The sequence below is a fragment of the Bubalus bubalis genome, chromosome 4 (genome assembly GCF_019923935.1).
Source record: "Bubalus bubalis isolate 160015118507 breed Murrah chromosome 4, NDDB_SH_1, whole genome shotgun sequence".
NCBI lineage: Eukaryota > Metazoa > Chordata > Mammalia > Artiodactyla > Bovidae > Bubalus > Bubalus bubalis.
In genome coordinates this window covers 55,384,086-55,402,361 of record NC_059160.1, presented here as the reverse complement: position 1 = coordinate 55,402,361, position 18,276 = coordinate 55,384,086, and the positions used below count along the sequence as shown (strand labels likewise).

Below are 18,276 nucleotides of genomic sequence, written 5' to 3'. Positions count from 1 at the left end.
AGGCTCCCACGTCCCTGGGATTCTCCAGGCAACAACACTGGAGTGGGTTGCCATTTCCTTCTCCAATGCATGAAAGTGAAAAGTGAAAGTGAAGTTGCTCAGTCGTATCCGACTTAGCGACCCCATGGACTGCAGCCCACCAGGCTCTTCCGTCCATGGGATTTTCCAGCCCACTACTGGAGTGGGTGCCGTTGCCTTCTCCGCATGTCTGTGCTAGTGGCACGATTTGTAATGTCAATATTGTTGATACTTTAACTGCCATATAGCGATTTAATTTACTGCTTTTTGTGGTGTTTTATCCCCACATGGAAGCTTTTTGTACTTGTTTCTTTGTTTTCCTCTGCACCATACCCAAAGGACTCCTTAAGGTAAAATGAATCACTTCCCTGTATGGCTGCAGGCAGTTGTCAGAGAGGCTGATCATTTGAATTTTCCTGTTGTTACCAGTACTGCAAGTATATTCAGCTATTTAGTGTTATCCAGTGCTGGGTGGTTCCTTCCACCATAGCCCCTTGAGTTGTGAAGTGGAAATTTGATGCCCTTATATAACCGATCACTTGTATTATTCAGTTAAGCAAGGTGCTTGCTGTATGAATCAACAAAACAACTCCAACTGAAGATCAGGAAAATACTTCTCAATTAGTGACAGCAGGACCAGTGCCCGAGGGCCCCAATCCTCGAGAAAAATATGACCGTGCCAGAGAAATGCGAACGCATTTCTTACAATAATTCTGTCTGCTGAACTAATATTTATTGGAGTCCCTCATCTTTGCATATATATCTCATTTACTTCCCTTCACTTCCCATCTGTCAAGAAGTTTTTGGAGTCCCCACAGATGGAAATGTTAATTTGTGTTAAATATTTAAAACATCTAGTAAAGGTTTGCCTGGGCTCAGAGGCCTATTAATCAATTTGAAAAACATCTTCTATCAGGCACTGTACTAGGCATTAGGCCTGTAAAAATGAATACAATATGAAGCCTTTACTAAGTTCTTCAGTTCAGTTCAGTCACTCAGTCGTGTCCGACTATTTGTGACCCCATGAATCGCAGCACGCCAGGCCTCCCTGTCCATCACCATCTCCCGGAGTTCACTCAGACTCACGTCCATCGAGTCGGTGATGCCATCCAGCCATCTCATCCTCTGTCATCCCCTTCTCCTGCCCCCAATCCTCCCAGCATCAGAGTCTTTTCCAATGAGTCAACTCTTAGAATGAGGTGGCCAAAGTACTGGAGTTTCAGCTTTAGCATCAGTCTTTCCAATTAACACCCAAGACTGAGCTCCTCTAGAATGGACTGGTTGGATCTCCTTGCAGACCAAGGGACTCTCAAGAGTCTTCTCCAACACCACAGTTCAAAAGCATCAATTCTTCAGCATTCAGCCTTCTTCATAGTCCAACTCTCACATCCATACATGACCACTGGAAAAACCATAGCCTTGACTAGACAGACATTACTTTGGCAAAGTAATATCTCTGCTTTTAATATGCTATCTAGGTTGGTCATAACTTTCCTTCCAAGGAGTAAGTGTCCTTTAATTTCATGGCTGCAATCACCATCTGCAGTGATTTTGGAGCCCCGAAAAATAAAGTCTGACACTGTTTCCACTGTTTCCCCATTTATTTCCCATGAAGTGCTGGGACTAGATGCCATGATCTTAGTTTTCTGAATGTTTAGCTTTAAGCCAACTTTGGTAATCAGTATTCCACAGGAACACATCTAGACTGTTGGTGGCCATGGTATGGGACATGGATGATTTGCTGCTTCTTGTGATTATGAAATATGGAATAAGATATGATGCCAGCTGGCTGAGGTTGGTGCTGGGGAAGGTGAGGGATACAGTAGCAAATGACTAAGAGGAACATGGACTAAAGATGACTTGGATGCCAGCTTGGTGAGAGATTGAGCCCTGAGATTTGTTCAGTTTTGTTGAGTCTAAGCTGATGGTCTCATAGGGAAGAAGAATGAAAATATTTATAGTCTAAAGCCAAAATATTCATTGGAAGGACTGATGTTGAAGCTGAAACTCCAATACTTTAGCCACCTGAGGCTAAGAACTGACTCATTTGCAAAGACCCTGATGCTGGGAAAGATTGAAGGCAGGAGGAGAAGGGGATGACAGAGGATGAGATAGATGGTTGGATGGCATTACTGACTTAATGGACATGAGTTTGAGTAAATTCCAGGAGTTGGTGATGGACAGGGAGGCCTGATGTGCCGCAGTTCATGGGGTTGCAAAGAGTCAGACACGGCTGAGCAACTGAACTGAAAGCCAAAATAGTCTTTCCATTAGTGTAACAAGAATACAGAAGTCATAGTCCACAGGGCCTGGGAAAGTCAAGGAAGATTTCATCAAGAGAAAGGGATTAGAGCTGGATTGGTGGAGGGGGAGACAGCATAAGCAAAGATGTGATGTCAGGAATGCTTATGGTGAGCACCGAAGATGGAAGGACACCCTGAGCATCAGGCCAGATCTGTGAAGAAAGTGGTAAATAAAATTTCGATAAGTTAAGGGACCTTCCTGGCAGTTTAGTGGTTAAGGCTCCTTCCTTCCACTGCAGTGGGCATAGGTTCAAACCCTGGCCACGGAACTAAGATCCTGCATACTGTGGTGTGCAGCCAAAAAAAAAAAGGTTTTGATAAGTTGAGTGAGGTCAGATTATGGGGGTCTTCAAAGAAGTCTGCTGTTTGAACAGTGGGAACCAATATATGGGGTAGCCAAAAAGCTTGTTTGTGTTTTTCATGTTAAAACCGAAACAAATGTTTTGACCCCCCGAATAAGTGCTTGAGCAAGTAATTCATGATGAAAGGGGATTATCAGGTCATCAATTGTAATGTGTTGGATTGCAGAGAGACTGCAGGAGGAAGGGGCATTTAGGGACTATAATCCTTAAGTGTGTGAAATGAACTGAGGTCTGGACAAAGATATGGCCATGGGACCAAGGCACAAGGGGTAAGTGCCTTCAGTTAGTCCCTCAGTGTGTCTGACTCTTTGAGACCCAATGAATTGCAGCATGCCAGGCCTCCCTGTCCATCACCAATTCCTGGAGTTCACCCAAATTCATGTGCATCAAGTTGGTGATGCCATCAAGCCATCTCATCCTCTGTCATCCCCTTCTCCTCCTGCCCCCAATCCCTCCCAGCATCAGAGTCTTTTCCAATGAGTCAACTCTTCTCATGAGGTGGCCAAAGTACTGGAGTTTCAGCCTCAGCATCAGTCCTTCCAATGAATATTCAAGACTGATCTCCTTTAGAATGGACTGGTTGGATCTCCTTGCAGTCCAAGGGACTCTCAAGAGTCTTCTCCAACACCACAGTTCAAAAGCATCAATTCTTTGGCACTCAGCTTTCTTCACAGTCCAACTCTCACATCTGTACATGACCACTGGAAAAACCATAGCCTTGACTAGATGGACCATTGTTGGCAAAGTAATGTCTCTGCTTTTGAATATGCTATCTAGGTTGGTCATAACTTTCCTTCCAAGGAGTAAGCGTCTTTTAATTTCATGGCTGCAATCGCCATCTGCAGTGATTTTGGAGCCCAGAAAAATAAAGTCAGCCACTGTTTCCACTGTTTCCCCATCTATCTGCCATGAAGTGATGGGACCAGATGCCATGGTCTTCGTTTTCTGAATGTTGAGCTTTAAGCCAGCTTTTTCACTCTCCTCTTTCATTTTCATCAACAGGCTCTTTAGTTCCTCTTCACTTTCTTCCATAAGGGTGGTGTCATCTGCATATCTGAGGTTATTGATATTTCTGCCTGCAATCTTGATTCCAGCTTGTGCTTCTTCCAGCCCAGCGTTTCTCATGATGTACTCTGCATAGAAGTTAAATAAGCAGGGTGACAATATACAGCCTTGACGTACTGCTTTTCCTATTTGGAACCAGTCTGTTGTTCCATGTCCAGTTCTAACTGTTGCTTCCTGACCTGCATATAGGTTTCTCAAGAGACAGGTCAGGTGGTCTGGTATTCCCATCTGTTTCAGAGTTTTCCACAGTTTATTGTGATCCACACAGTCAAAGGCTTTGGCATAGTCAATAAAGCAGAAATAGATGTTTTTCTGGAACTCGCTTGCTTTTTCCATGATCCAGAGGATGTTGGCAATTTGATCTCTGGTTCCTCTGCCTTTTCTAAAACCAGCTTGAACATCTGGAAGTTCACGGTTCACGTATTGCTGAAGCCTGGCTTGGAGAATTTTGAGCATTACTTTACTAGCGTGTGAGATGAGTGTAATTGTGCGGTAGTTTGAGCATTCTTTGGCATTGCCTTTCTTTGGGGTTGGAATGAAAACTGACCTTTTCCAGTCCTGTGGCCCCTGCTGAGTTTTCCAAATTTGCTGGCATATTGAGTGCAGCACTTTCACAGCATCATCTTTCAGGATTTGAACTAGCTCAACTGGAATTCCATCACCTCCACTAGCTTTGTTCATAGTGATGCTTTCTAAGGCCCACTTGACTTCACATTCCAGGATGTCTGGCTCTGGGTGAGTGATCACACCATCGTGATTATCTTGGTCATGAAGATCTTTTTTGTATAGTTCTTCTGTGTATTCTTGCCACCTCTTAATATCTTGTGCTTCTGTTAGGTCCATACCATTTCTGTCCTTTATCGAGCCCATCTTTGCATGAAATGTTCCCTTAGTATCTCTAATTTTCTTGAAGAGATCTCTAGTCTTTCCCATTCTGTTGTTTTCCGCTATTTCTTTGCATTGATCACTGAGGAAGGCTGTCTTATCTCTCCTTGCTGTTCTTTGGAACTCTGCATTCAAATGGGAATATCTTTCCTTTTCTCCTTTGCTTTTCGCTTCTCTTCTTTTCACAGCTATTTGTAAGGCCTCCTCAGACAGCCATTTTGCTTTTTTGAAATTCTTTTCCATGGAGATGGTCTTGATCCCTGTCTCCTGTACAATGTCACGAACCTCCGTCCATAGCTCATCAGGCACTCTATCAGATCTAGTCCCTTAAATCTATTTCTCACTTCCACTGTATAATCATAAGGGATTTAATTTAGGTCATACCTGAATGGTCTAATGGTTTTCCCTACTTTCTTCAATTTAAGTCTGAATTTGGCAATAAGGAGTTCATGATCTGAGCCACAGTCAGCTCCCGGTCTTTTTTTTGCTGACTGTATAGAGCTTCTCCATCTCTGGCTGCAAAGAATATAATCAGTCTGATTTTGGTGTTGACCATCTGGTGATGTCCATGTGTAAGAGTCTTCTCTTGTGTTGTTGGAAGAGGGTGTTTGCTATGACCAGTGCTTTCTCTTGGGACAACCCTATTAGCCTTTGCCCTGCTTCATTCCATACTCCAAGGCCAAATTTGCCTGTTACTCCAGGTATTTCTTGACTTCCTACTTCTGCATTCCAGTCCCCTATAAAAGGACATCTTTTTTTGGTGTTAGTTCTAAAAGGTCTTGTAGGTCTTCATAGAATCATTCAACTTCACTGTTATTGGTTGAGGCATAGGCTTGGATCACCGTGATATTGAATGGTTTGCCTGGAAACGAACAGAGATCATTCTGTCGTTTTTGAGATTGCATCCAGGTACTGCATTTCAGACTCTTTTCTTGACCGTGATGGCTACTCCATTCCTTCTGAGGGATTCCTGCCCACAGTATTAGATATAATGGTCATCTGAATTAAATTCACCCATTCCAGTCCATTTTAGTTTGCTGATTCCTAGAATGTCAACGTTCACTCTTGTCATCTCCTGTTTGACCACTTCCAATTTGCCTTGATTCATGGACCTAACATTCTAGGTCCCTATGCAATATTCCTTTTTATAGCATCAGACCTTGCTTCTATCACCAGTCATATCCACAACTGGGTATCATTTTTGCTTTGGCTCCATCTCTTCATTCTTTCTGGAGTTATTTCTCCACTGATCTCCTGTAGCATATTGGGCACCTACTGACCTGGGGAGTTCCTCTCTCGGTATCCCATTATTTTGCCTTTTCATACTGTTCATGGCGTTCTCAAGGCAAGAATACTGAAGTGGTTTGCCATTCCCTTCTCCAGTGGACCACATTCTGTCAGACTTCTCCATGACCTATCCGTCTTGGGTGGCCCCATATGTCATAGCTTGGTTTCATTGAATTAGACAAGGCTGTGGTCCGTGTGATCAGATTGGCTAGTTTTCTGTGATTATGGTTTCAGTGTGTCTGCCCTCTGATGCCTTGGGCAGTGAGAAATGAGGACTGAAAAGGACATAGTTGGATAGGTGAGAGAGAAGAGAGAGTAAAGTAGATTCCAAATCCAGCCATAAGGAATAGAGAACAGAACTGCACCAATGAGATACCTGGAAAAATATATCTATTTCATAATTATAAGGTTATATGTTGTAATTGATTTTATTATGAATTATACAGTATGTTTTGAAAAAAGTGAAAGTGAAATGTATAGTATGTTTTACTGATAGCAAAATGCACATCTTGATGTCTCTGGGATCAGGATGTATCTTACACTTGGTGTTGGTGAGCCCATAATTGTGATGCGATGGCCATTAAGTGTGGATCTGTGATAGAACTTGCAGAATGTGTGTCAGTGACTCAGAAAAAAACCCAAACAACATGAGATCCCTCTTAACAGCACAGAGGATGATTTTGTGTCAGAAGCCCAGAGACTGGGGACACCTAGTCAAAATTGATTTGGAGATCGAAACTCTGCAAATGAAGAAAGTTTAGGGGTAAGCCTAACCAATTTATTTCTTTTTAATGTATCTATAAGAATTATATATGATAAAAAAATTAATGTAAGTTTTAAAAGACTTTTAGGAAAGATAAAATAAAAAATTTCAAATGATAGGAAAGCATCATTTTATGGTTTAGTTGGCAGCTTGTTTTATTTTTTTTCATTTTCAGTCTATATAATGGACATTTTACAATCAGTGAGATCTTCTACTCAGTGAAATAAGGTAAAATATTCAGGGCCCATTGCTTGTTTGAAATTTGTTTGCTTGAGAGTGGAGATACACAAGGGTTTTAAAGACTTTTTTAGGCATAACTTTGTTTCATTTGTGTAGGCTGAGTGGATTTGGGTGCTGCCCACTGTTAGATTTATAGTGGCAAAAATTGAGGATTCTGTGCAGGTGAGCTTAGACTCAGAGAAAACAAATAAATTCTTGTAAAGTATGCACTAGTCTAAAATGTTTAATTGCCTTCTCTGATGTCTGAGTAGTAACTCCTTGCACACAACTGCACTTCTCTTCTTCGCATGGATGTGGATCCCTTAGTACTTTATCAATTGCATAGTACTTGTGGTTATTTTCATGTTTCCTAATCAGGTGCTGGTCTCTCTCCCTCTCCTATCCCCTCCTGGGTGAGTGAGTGGTGTGCTCAGTGAAATTTGTTGATATGCAAGAGACATCTTTGAAATAAAAAAGGAAACACTGGCTTAGAGCACACCAGTTGCCCTGTTCCTTCCCTTTCTCCAGGAAGAATGACTTCAGCAACTTTGATAATCTGTGTGATGCAGCCCTTTTTGAACTTTCCTGGTTGGAAATGACTTGTGTGGCTGGGTTGTTCAGGAAGGGCAGGTGTTACATCATTTACATTTGGGGAACTGAGACCTGGTGGGCGGGGGCGGGGGTTGGGGGGAGATGGCTTGTATAGGTCATACTGGTTAGTACTCGCAGTGTTAGAGCAGAGAGGGACCTGAGTCTAGTGGCTCCTCATTCAGTGCTCTCTTTCTGCTTCTCTTTTTCCTGTTGAGTCATCTCAGAGGTTAGATTTAAGAGTAAAATAAAACTCTCTTTCTTTTTATGACTCACAGCTTTCCCCCACCTCACTTCCAATATGTGAAGTCAGCTCTCCAGGGTTATCACTTATTTTCCAGGGCTAACACATCCCTTTTCCAGACTGTGGCAGTAAAGGGACTCCCTCAAAGGTCCCTGGGTTGACAGAAGCAAGGATAATGACAGGAGTAACAGATCAGCTTTTCTCACCAGTGAATTGGCCAAGGGAGCATATGAGGTTATGGACTGTTATCTCCTGCGTGCTTCTGGTCAGTCTCCTCTATAAATAAAACATGAAACCAACCTTGGTAACTGCCGGCTCATGTTATTTTTGAGTTGTGTTACCAGACCTTACCAAGAGTCTTTTAGGTATGCATAGAACATTGGTTTGGAGAAGGCAATGGCACCCCACTCCAGTACTCTTGCCTGCAAAATCCCATGGATGGAGGAGCCTGGTAGGCTGCAGTCCATGGGGTCACTAAGAGTCAGACACGACTGAGTGACTTCACTTTCACTTTTCACTTTCATGCATTGGAGAAGGAAATGGCAACCCACTCCAGTATTCTTGCCTGGAGAATCCTAGGGACAGAGGAGCCTGTTGGGCTTCCGTCTATGGGGTCGCACAGAGGTCGGCCACGACTGAAGCGACTTAGCAGCAGCAGCAGCAGAACATTGGTTGACAAAGCCTAATGATATGGCCATCTCCATTTGTCTAGCCCCTGGTTCTCTTGTTTTCAACACTTTATTTGTTTTTGGCTTCACTGAGTCTTCATTGCTTTGCATGGGCTTTCTGTAGTTGCGGTGAGCTGGGACCTGCTCCTTGTTGCGTTGCACAGGCTTCTCATTGCAGTGGCTTCTCTTGTTGCAGAGCACAGGCTCTAGGCCTGGGCTTCAGTAGTTGCAGCACATGGGCTCAGTAGTTGTGGCACACGGGCTTAGTTGCTCTGCAGCACGTGGGATCTTCCCAGATCAGGGACCAAATCTGTGTTCCCTGCATTGGCAGGTAGAGTTTTATCTGCTGCACCACCAGGGAAGTCCTAGCCACCGTTTCTTAATAAGAAGTAAGCAGTGGATGCTTCTTTAAAAACATGGCCAAATTTTAAAGCATACCTCCTGGATCAGAAATTTGGAGAGAGCAGCCCATAGATGGATATCATGAGGGTAAATAAACTTGAGAGATTCTCATTTTCCTGTAAGATTTTACTGTCATGCTAATAAGGCCTAAAATGACATTTAAAAAATCCTGCCACCTAACTTTATTGGTTCATACTAATCTTATCATCTGATACTGTTATGACTTTTTGATAAAATGATTACTGAGATAGGTGTCCCTACTCATGTACATTTTCAGTTGTTTATTTCTGTTCAATGAGCACTTGTTGAGTGCCTGATATGTTCTAGGTACTGTGGACAAGATGGTGAATGAGATAAAATACATATTTCTTTAGAGCTTATATTCTAATGAGCCAGAAAACAACCAAGTATGCAGAAGCATCTCTTCTTAAGAAGTGGTGAATGCTGTGGAAAAAAAAAAAATGAAGCGGAGAAGAATAACAGATAGGGTATTGCGAGCTATATGCATAGAATGTTCAGAGAAGGCTGGGGAGGTACCAGTGAGGAGAGTCCTGAATAAGGTGAGAGAGCAAGCTTTAGGAAGATCGATCCAGGATGAAAAACAGTCCAGGCAGACATAACAGCAAGTGCAAAGACCCTGAGGCAAGAAAACTTGAACTGATACATTTTATGTTGGTTTAAAACCATTGTTTGATTCTTTAAGACAGTTGGGCTAGTCTTTAAGAAACATAGGAATATAATTAGAGCCCCAGAGTTGAACTTGGTTGAAATAATTTAGGGATTTCTCATTATCGTTTTCTTAGATTAGCTTCAATGATATTTAGTTTGCCTTTTCTATTTGCTCTCTGTAGGAGACAATAATTAAAGGTTGGATGGCTGTGCATCTTCTGTGACATATTTTTGGTCTGTGTTTTAAGAAAGGTGCATTGTCTCCTTATAAGTGTCTAGAATCGTCCTGGTGGCTGAGTCAGCCAGATTGGCGGACCCAGCTCTGGCATAGCTCTCAGGCATATATCCTGTATAGCTTTTGACAGATACCAATGCTATGGTGTCCATCCCCTGCCCAAAGCCAGGGACACAATATTCTTTACTCATTTTCTGGCTCTGAATGTCTTTTTTTGTTTTTGTTTTTGCAGCCTAACCTTTTTGTCATCTTTGGCATTTTCACAGGCTCCAGCTCATTCCTGGCTTTAGTTAAAGTTTTCTGAAATTCTTCTTATAGGTCAGTGTTACTCATCTATTTCATTGTTTGTTACATGTTTCTTCTCTTATATCTTTTCTGTGTTTGTTTTGAAATCTGAGTTCCTCAGAAAGTTCCCTGGGCAGCCACACTTATTTTCTCAAGATGCTTGCTCTCTTGCCTCCTCTTTAGAGCTGTGTGTGTGTGTTGAAATGTCATTCTTTAGAGTCTCTAGTTCCTTTTAAGATAGGTGGTTCCCATTGAAAACTTGTGAGCGTAGCATCATGCATGTTTTACTTCTAAGTTTAATTACACCTTTTAAAAATTCTAAGTTGATGTTGTAACCTGATTTTTCTTTAGTGGGCAAAGTTCAAGATGACAGATACAATTTCTTTGCCCCCAAAGTTTGTCTCACCAGCATCACCAGCTAGTGGTTCCTTGTTGTTAGCATTATGACAGAGGTGCTGCGATAGCCTAGTAATTAAGAGCATGGGCACATCCAGGTTCAAAGTCAATGCCATCATTTACTTTCTGGTGACTCTTATCAGATTGTGAGGAAGACTGAATGAATCCATTTCAAGTGCTTAGGAGAATGTTCTGTATACCATCAGTCCTTACTGACTCTTCACGGCCACTACTATCATCATCATTGTCAAAGTCATGATTCTGAGCTAAGAATTCATCAACAAGGCAAGTCAAGAATTAACAAGTTCTCTAAAGAAGTGTCTGGATTATTGATGTTCCTTTTCATTATGATGTTGTAACTCAGTAAAAATGTTTCTCATATGTATGAAGGAAATGTTCTTCACACCTACTGTTCCTGGGAACTTGAGCTTTTTTTTATAGAGCCAGTTAATTCTCCCCAATGTCTGGCCCCAAACTTAGGTATCTAAACCCTCATCAAGGTGTTCAGTAGAATTAATGGCCTTACTGGTATAAAAGTGATGGAATGGGGAGGGAGGAGGGAGGAGGGTTCAGGATGAGGAACACATGTATACCTGTGGCGGATTCATTTTGATATTTGGCAAAACTAATACAATTATGTAAAGTTTAAAAATAAAATAAAATTTAAAAAAAAAGTGAAAGTGAAGTCACTCAGTTGTGTCTGACTCTCTGTGACCCCATGGATTATAGCCTACCAGGCTCCTCTGTCCATGGGATTTTCCAGGCAAGAATACTAGAGTGGGTTTCCATTTCCTTCTCCAGGGGATCTTCCTGACCCAGGGATTGAACCTGGGTCTCCTGCATTGTAGGCAGACGCTTTACCATCTGAGCTATCAGGGAAGTCACTGGTATAAAAAGTACCCCGTAATTTAGAAGGCAGTTGGACTAGGACACAGGGGAAAAAAAATTCTGTTATGTTGGGAATGACTGTCATCTCTTCAGTATGTACAAGATCACCTTTAACTTGGTTTGAGTTTTGAGTAAGGAGAAAGGAATGGTTTAGTTAGTCATTTAAAGTAAATAATTATACCATGCTGATAGAGTGGCATGGAATAATTGGAGAGTCATTGTGGAACTTTAGACTTCAATATGAAACATGTAATGATTTGTTTATATTGGAAAAACTTGCTGAAAGGAAAGAATTTTGGAGTATTAGACACTTCTCTGCAGATAGAAGTTAAGCTAGAAATGTATGGCTCATTTTATTTCTGTTTCTTAAAGTCAAAGGCAAGACAGGATGTATCAGTAGCTCTGCTGCATTCATTCATTCAGCAGTTATTTATTGAGTATCTGTTGTATGTCGGACATGATTCAGACATTAGGGTTACAGAACTGAAGGAGTCAAGCGAGGTGCTTGCCTTCATGGAACTTACATTCAAAGGAGGAAAACGATGTTAAAGGAATAAATCAAAGTTACTTCAGTTAGTTCTGAGGGCTATGAAAACAGGATGATGGAATGAGGTGGTGTCGAAGGAGTAAGGGAGATACTTAGGAAAGACACAGGAATGATGAGAAGTTGTAGGTCTAGAGGCAAGTACTCGGAGGTAAAGTTGTATTTTTATCCTATATGGATTGTGAAGCTATTTATGGATTTCAAGCAGAAGAGTAACAAGCCCTGAATTTCCTTTCACAGCGATTCCTCTGTCCATTTTGGATAATGTGTTTGGGAAGGGATTAGGCTTGATATGAGGAGACCCATTAAGAGTCTTGTTCAGAGAAAGGAGGTTGGTGGTTTGTCCTGGAACTGGGGAAGGTGGTGATGGGAAGAAATAAATAGACTGAAGATAACATTTGGAGAGCTGAGTTGACAGGACCTGCCAATAGACTAGCTGTGTGGGATGGTAGGATAGATTAAATTTGGGGCTTCTTCAGAATTGATGCTTTTGAACTGTGGTGTTGGAAAAGACTCTTGAGAGTCCCTTAGACTGCAAGGAGATCCAACCAGTCCATTCTAAAGGAGATCAGTCCTGGTGTTCATTGGAAGGACTGATGCTGAAGCTGAAACTCCAATACTTTGGCCACCTGATGCAAAGAGCTGACTCATTTGAAAAGACCCTGATGCTGGGAAAGATTGAGGGCAGGAGGAGAAGGGGACGACAGAGGATGAGATGGTTGGATGGCATCTGACTCAATGGACATGGGTTTGGGTGAACTCTGGGAGTTGGTGATGGACAGGAAGGCCTGGTGTGCTGCAGTTCATGGGGTTCCAAAGAGTCGGACACAACTGAGTGACTGAACTGAACTGAACTGAATAATAAGTTGATCTTGCAGTAATTATGAGGCATAGATGAGATTGCAGATTAAATAGCAAGGATCTGATACCTAGGAGTCCCTTGATAAGTGTTAGCTCTACACAGTCCCCAGACTTTGAGTAAATTAATAGTCAAAACACTGAAAAAATGAAGACCTTAATGTAGAAAGGTCATATTTTCCTCCCATCTTCTTATTTCTGGGTAAACCAATAATTTGATTTTAAAACTGAAATTATTTTTCAGGTAAATGAATTTATATTTCAGATAATTCTTCCATTATGTTGTTGCAGAACACAGAGAACCCAGGTATAGTTCCAAGTTTCTCTCCATGGTAACATTTTGAAAAACTACAGTAGCACTCAAAATTTGATGCTATGAACAGAAAAACAATTTATTGGTGCTAATATCCATTAAACTATCAAAAGTTATTTAGTCGAAATTCCTTCAATTGAAAATAAAAAGTACAAAACTCCTAAATTGTATCATTACTTAAACAGAAGTAAGGAAGGCATGCATTTTGATTCTCTTAAATTTTTATTCAATTCAGTTCAGTCACTCAGTCGTGTCTGACACTTTGCAACCCCATGAATCGCAGCACGCCAGGGCTCCCTGTCCACCACCAACTAGGAGCCAAGGCAATATCCTGATTTAAGCAGTAGACTAATGGATCTAGTGCAGCAGACTCCTGACTTTGCTCTGATTCAGTGACCTTCACCAAAGCACTTCTATATTCTAGAATTATATATTGTTACAATTATATTCTAGAGCTAATTGTAAACTGGATGAAAGGACCCATTTCTGCCTAATTCATGGGAATGTTCTGGATAAGGTAGATACCATGTGTATCTATTCTGTGCTTACATCGCTGGCCTCCTTTCTTGATACTATCTTTTACTTGGCCTCTAGAGTTTTCTAAGTTCTTTAAGTATATCATGTTCTATCTTATTTTTGTACCTTTTCTCATGCTGTTCCCTCTGCCTTGATTGTACCCTATGTTTTTCCTGCCCAACCTTCCAGTCTATACACATATACTTATATTCTGTCTTTCCCTCTCTCCTTCTCCAGCTCCTACATTTTTTTGCAGATCACACTTTTAACAAAGTCCATAGGGGAAGCTTTTCATGATGCCCAAGCTGGATTAGGTCCCCACATTGTATGTTTCTGTAGCATCCGGTGTTTCCACTTCATGGCACATACCCCATGTCCTTGCTGTGCTTTGTCTGCTACTGTTTTGACTAATATGTAAAGGCAGAAAGGATATCATCTTTCTTTTTTAAAAATTTTATTGGAATATAGTTGCTTTACAATGTTGTGTTAGTTTCTGCTGTACAGCAATGTGAATCAGCTATATGTCCATGGGGTTGTAAATAGTTGGACACGACTGAAGAGACTGTGTGTGTGTGTGTGTGTGTGTATCTCCTCTTGTTTGGACTTCCATCCCATATAGGTTACCACAGAGTATTGAGTAGAGTTCCTTGTGCTATACAATATGTTCTCATTAGTATATGTATCTTATACATAGTAGTATATATATGTCAATCCCTATCTCCCAGTTCATCCCACCCCTTCTTCCCTCGTTGGTATCCATAAGTTGTTTGTTCTTTACATCTCCATAAGTTGTTTGTTCTTTACATCTGTGTCTGTTTCTGCTTTGCAGATCAGTTCATCTGAATAATTTTTCTAGATTCTGCATATAATCGATATTATATTTGTTTTTCTCTTTGATTTACTTCAGTGTGACAGTCTCTAGGTCTGCCCACGTCTCTGCAAATGGCACATTTTCGTTCATTTTTATGACTGAGTAATATTCTGTTTTATATATGTACCACATCTTCTTTATCCATTCCTCTGATGGCCATTTAGGTTGTTTCCTTGTCTGGCTATTATAAATAGTGTTTTAATGAACATTGGGGTACATGTATCTTTTGAAATTAATGATTTTCTCTGGGTATATGGCCCAGAAGTGGGATTGTTGAGTCATATGGTAGTTCTATTTTTAGTCTTTTAAGGAACCTCCATATTGTTCTCCATAGTAGCTGTACCAATTTACGTTCCCACTGACAATGTAAGAGGGTTCCCTTTTCTCCACACCATCTTCAGCATTTATTACTTGTAGACTTTTTGATGATGGCCATTCTAACTGTGAGAGGTGATCCCTTGTTGTCATTTTGATTTGCATTTCTCTAGTAATTAGTGATGTTAAGCATCTTTTCATGTGTTTGTTGTCCATCTGTATGTGTTCTTTGGAGAAATGTCTATTTAGGGTCTAAGATAAGAGGAGTATTGTCTTGATCACTACTTTATCGTATGCATCACAGTGTCTGCCACAGAGTGGGTGCTATAAATCCCCATGGAATGAGGGAATGAATACATTTAAGAAACATATGCTTAACTTTTTGGAAGAAAACAGTATGCAGGTCAGGTGGAATTGTGGGTGGTATTTCTATTTAGCATGTGACTCATGTAGATTTAAGACTGTGAAATGTTTAAAAATATCTTTATGGGGTGGTTTAGTTTTCCTCATTTTTCCCCCTTTGTTTTTATGTCAGATCTACTGTGTAATTATGTCTTGTAAAATACCTCAAAGTGTGGCCAAGCTGAGTTTTAAAAAGGAAGATGAGCCCAAAATAGAAATGAGTATTTACTTTGATGCATTTAAAGAGTTGTGAATGTGAAGCTCTTGCCAGTCCTGAGGAAAGCATGAAGTTGTCCTGGTGCAAGAGCAAGTTGCTGCTTCTCATTTTGCCTCAGATAGTGAAAAAAACCATCATTTTATCACTGTTTTTTCAGGCCAGTTAGGGTTGTATGTACTACAGGCATCTGAATGTCCAGTGTGAGGCTGTAACTCTTTAACTACATGACTGAGATAAAATAATGTTTAAGGGTGCTCTCTGCTTTGGCATCTCAGGCATTTTAAAAAAAATCAAAGCAAGAAATTTTTGTATTTATATTAACTCAACTTTATTGTAGGATGAGACTTGTAAATGTTCCCCTTTGAGGGACTGACCTTGATTTATCTCATTGTTTCTATTTTTTATTTCCTCTGCCTGGAAGGTTGAAGCAGCCCAGGGAAGCCTGCTTTCTGCTTACTCAACAGGAAGACCTGCTCTTTTTGTCTCTTTTTCAGTCACCAGCAGAGTATTTTGAATCGTTGTGTGGGGAAACCAGTGGTTCCTGTACTTGGATTGCCATCAAAATCACCAGGAAAATTAAAACAAAACAAAAAAAAACCTTAAAAAGCTTCTGGGGCCCCATGCCCTGAAATTCTCATTCAGTATGTCTGGAGTGGGACCTGAAAATTGAGTCTGTTGGTGATACAGATAAACAATGTCATTTGGAAACTACTATTTGGAAATCCCAAATAGTTATTTTAAATTATTTGTCCTGCACGTAGTGGGTGCTAAATAGTTGTGGACTTGTAGGAGCTGTCAGTTGACTTCTCTGTCTTGCCTACTGTGTTGTGAGCTCCTTAAAATAAGACCTATCTTTTCCGCCTTGTAGATTCAGTGCACTAGCTGCCGCATGGAACAGTAAATGAATGATTGTCTGGATTAACTGATAATGAAAATATTAGGTTGGTCGACTTTTTTGGGGGTTTTCCAGTACCACCTTATGGGAAAACCTGAATGAAATTTTTGGCCAGCCTAATAGAAGAATCCTGTCCTTTGGGCAGAAGGTTATGGTGGTAGTCGCTGTTGTTTTGAGTTGGAGAACATTTGCCTATTACAATAGACACATATTTTAAAATAAAGAACTCGGGGCCATTAGCAGTAATTGTTATCACGAATATTAGAGCAACAGAGAAACACACAGGTGAATTGTCCTGTATGTATTTTTTCAAGTGTTTTATTTTTATATGGGTAATACCTCTTATAAATTCTAAAGGTATAAAAAAGGCACACAGGGAAAAGTCTTCTTCCTACTCCTGTCCCCCAGCAACCAATGTCTCCAACCCAGAGGCAGTCAGTGTTTCAGTTCTTTGCCTTTTAAAAGACAAATGGTAACAGATTGCAGCTGTTCAACTCCTTGCTTCATGATTGTAACTTGGTCAACATCTGATAGGAACGGGTACACAAGGAGCTTCTTCTCTCTCTTACAGCTTGAAAGTATTGCACTATAAGAGTATATCTCAGTTCATTTTACTAGACCCTTATTTCTGAATATTTAGGTTTCTGTTTCAAACATTGTCATCGGTGAATTACTTTTCTTGTACCTGTGGTTTTGCATGTGTATGCCTACACCTAGGAAATTTTCTAGAGTTCTACTTGCCAGATCATTGGACACATGCCGTGTAATATTGTCAACTTGCCAAAGATGAGGGTTATATCAATTGTCTTTGAACTGTCATCACAAAGCTCTGGTGGTTTCTCAGATATCCAGGACCTGTGGGCTCTGGCCATCGAGTGTCTGGTCTTCCCAAGTTCTGTAATATGTCTTAATATGTAAATTGGTTGAGATGAGTTCAAGGTATTTGAAGGGAATTGGAACTCAGAGAGCTACCTATGTGTTACTTTCAAGGCTAGGTTTTTAGAATATTTCTGTTTATAGATTAAATTCATCATTTATTTAGGAATATTTGATTAATTAACTACTAATTAAAAATCCAAAAATTTTTCTCATGGGCATTTCATCTGTATTTCTGCCATTGACCCTTAGAGGGGGACTTGTGTATGTATGATTAAAGGAGAGAATTTAGAGATGGTAGGAAATAATGAGGTTGACAGTTGACTAAAACAATATAAGTGGGCCTAGATGGACACCTTGCTTCCTTGTTACACCTACTACTCATGCCCACTAATGGGAATCAGTCTCCTCTTTCTCTTTCCTTTCTCTTTCTTTGATACGAGATCATGATTGTGGGCAACACTTTCTGGTTGAATTTCACGTAGAACTATGCCAGGTCCACTATCACTTTCTTGTGGTTTGTATTTCTGTTTGGGAGTTAGTGATTTTTCCCCCTCAGGTAATTTTTGTGACATTAGAAAATGATGTCTTTTATTCCTTCTATTTAAGTGATGGCCATACATTTTATGTGAATTATCCAATATAATGATTAATGTTCATTGTAACTTGTAATTATAACACTGACAGAACTTAGGACCATGAATGCTCTATTTTAAAATATGTATTTAATTATTTAAAATTTGTATTTCTTCTAAATAAAATTCACTTGTTCTGAGTTTTTCAGTTTCCCTGATTATGGATGAAAAGTTATGGAACACAAAAAAATGTATTTTAAAGGAAGGAAAATATCCCTAACTTTATGATATAAATGCAGAAATTACTGGTATTATTTGGTATATTTCCTTGTACTTTTTCAATAATTATAGTTATTTTCACACACTCAAGACCTTATTCTGTATAATCTATGTGACATCTTACATTTACCATACTATTACAATAAACACTTTCCCAGGTTGTTAAGAATTATTTTTATGGGATACTAATATTCTTTATTAGGTAGGTAGCAGAAACTTTGGGAAAGCAATATTCTTTTCGTGCCTTTTAAAATGGTTACCTAGTTTTTACGCAAGTTAATTTTGCTAGTTTACTGTTTATTAGAAAACTGTCTCTTACATTTTCTGCTAAAAATCTA

General features: G+C 40.2%; 1 protein-coding gene, 1 long non-coding RNA gene and 1 other non-coding gene across 17 annotated transcripts in view; 2 read left to right on the top strand and 1 right to left on the bottom strand.

The window, feature by feature from the left end:
• Nucleotides 1-18,276, top strand: part of ANO4 (anoctamin 4) — a 442,247-nt gene that overhangs the window by 132,945 nt on the left and 291,026 nt on the right. The window lies entirely within an intron of this gene.
• On the top strand, nucleotides 6,051-17,859 carry LOC123333244. Of its 2 annotated transcripts, none has more exons than XR_006550473.1 (2): nucleotides 6,051-6,683; nucleotides 15,735-17,859. It is a non-coding gene; the product is annotated as an uncharacterized LOC123333244 (long non-coding RNA). The 2 variants fall into 2 exon arrangements; XR_006550474.1 differs by lacking the exon at nucleotides 6,051-6,683 and adding an exon at nucleotides 8,310-10,026.
• On the bottom strand, nucleotides 11,196-11,268 carry TRNAC-ACA. Its single transcript has one exon. It is a non-coding gene; the product is annotated as a tRNA-Cys (tRNA).